Source organism: Octopus bimaculoides, chromosome 12 (assembly GCF_046866305.1).
Source record: "Octopus bimaculoides isolate indiv1 chromosome 12, ASM4686630v1, whole genome shotgun sequence".
NCBI lineage: Eukaryota > Metazoa > Mollusca > Cephalopoda > Octopoda > Octopodidae > Octopus > Octopus bimaculoides.
The window spans coordinates 68,392,981-68,394,641 of record NC_142939.1 but is presented as its reverse complement, the minus strand read 5'-3'; the positions used below and the strand labels follow the sequence as shown (position 1 = coordinate 68,394,641).

Here is a 1,661-nt window from a genome sequence, read left to right as displayed (position 1 = left end):
ACACCCACAGGCAAACACACACAAGTACACAAACACACACATATATACAGTGGGTGTGCGTGTGCGTGTGTGCGTGTGCGTGTGCGTGTGCGTGTGTGTGTGTGTGTGTGTGTGTGTGTAAACAGTATACTGCTGCTAAACGGGGAACTTTATTTTTTCTGCTTTTCCAGAGAGAGATGGACGTGCCTGACTTCTAATTTGTATTTTGCGTTGACATCAGCGTTAAAGTGGTACGTTCTGGGTTCAAATTCCCCTGATGTTAACGTTGCCTTTCATCCATCGGAGGTCGATAAAATAAGTACCAGCTGTGCACTGGGGTCGATGTAGTCTTTAGCACGCCGGGCAAAATGCTTAGCGGCATTTCGTCAGTCTTTACATGTTGAGTTCAACTTCCACCGAGATTGATTTCGCCTCTCATTTATTGGGGTCGAAAAATTAAATAGTAACTGAGCATTGGGAACGATCTAACCGACTTAGTCCCTACCCACAAAAGAGTTGCTGGCCTTGTGCAAAACTTTGAAACAATTGTTTGTAAAGTTTAAGGCGTCAAGCGGACAGAATCGTTAGCACGGCGGCCAAAAGTGTTAGCGGCATTTCGTCTGCATTTACGTTCTATGTTCAAATTCCACTCAGTTCGACTTTGCCTTTTATATATTCGGGGGTTGATAGAAGAAGTACCAGCTGAGCACTGGGTGCGATATAATCGGCTTACCCCTCCGCTCAAATTGTTGACCTTGTACCAAAATTTGAAATAAATATATGTAAAATTGAATCATTTGTCCATTCATTAAGATGCATACCGTTATGCATTTAATGAGGCTTTGTCAGGAATTATAAAGAAGAGAGCATCGCACAAGTTTCAAAGCTTCTCTAACTATCGAGAAGACACAATGAAATTATCTAAAGAATGACACTAGGATTTTCTGCATTTGTAACAAAGGAGAATCTCTGCAGCCAACGGTGAAATAGCGCAGTTATAACAGGGAGATGCTTAAGTCTAAGAAGCAAAGAAAGGTCACGTGCCGCTGATTGGTTTTACACTGTCTCCGGACATTATATTTCAAAAAGGTTTGAGACGAGTCTATGGTCAGATGAAACCTGACCTTAAGGTTGCAAAATACACTCAAATTGCAGATCATTTAGTTTCGAAGCAATTTGTTTGAAGCACATTGTCATATCTGTGTCTTTTCAAACTGCCTTGCACTAAAGATTTTTAATGTCTCTCCATTAGGCACAAAAGACACGATGGTGTATGGCCTGGCCTACCTGTGTAATTTTACGTCGACATCAGCGTTCAACTAGTAGGTTCTGAGTTAAAATTCCATAATTTTATAGATTTTAACGCTGCATTTACAATTGCTTTATCAAAGATTTACATTTAAGACAGTACATTTTGAAACACTTGGCATTTGAATCACTATAACATTCTAAAGGGGTTACTGTTGAAACAGCTTATGTAATTGCTCCATTTCATATTGGTGTGTGTGTGTCTAGGTGGAGAATTGAATTAAAGTTAGGTTTTTGGAGTTCGAATGATTAATCGTTACCGTAATCGTCTAGATGTAAAATACCCTGCTCGATAAAATTATATAATCGAGTAGGTGGTGCATGGATGGATGTAGGCCCCAAATCATTCGATGAATTGAAATTTGTTAGTTCTT

The 1,661-nt window shown here is 39.8% G+C and overlaps 1 long non-coding RNA gene across 2 annotated transcripts in view; it reads right to left on the bottom strand.

Annotated features, from left to right (window-relative positions):
* Positions 1 to 628: 628 nt before the first annotated feature.
* LOC128249172 (uncharacterized) overlaps positions 629 to 1,661 on the bottom strand; it is a 62,810-nt gene continuing 61,777 nt past the window's right edge. For both annotated transcript variants that reach the window (XR_008265268.2, XR_016243901.1), the window contains one exon: positions 629 to 1,661. This exon is cut by the window's right edge and continues 522 nt beyond it. This is a non-coding gene — a long non-coding RNA (uncharacterized LOC128249172).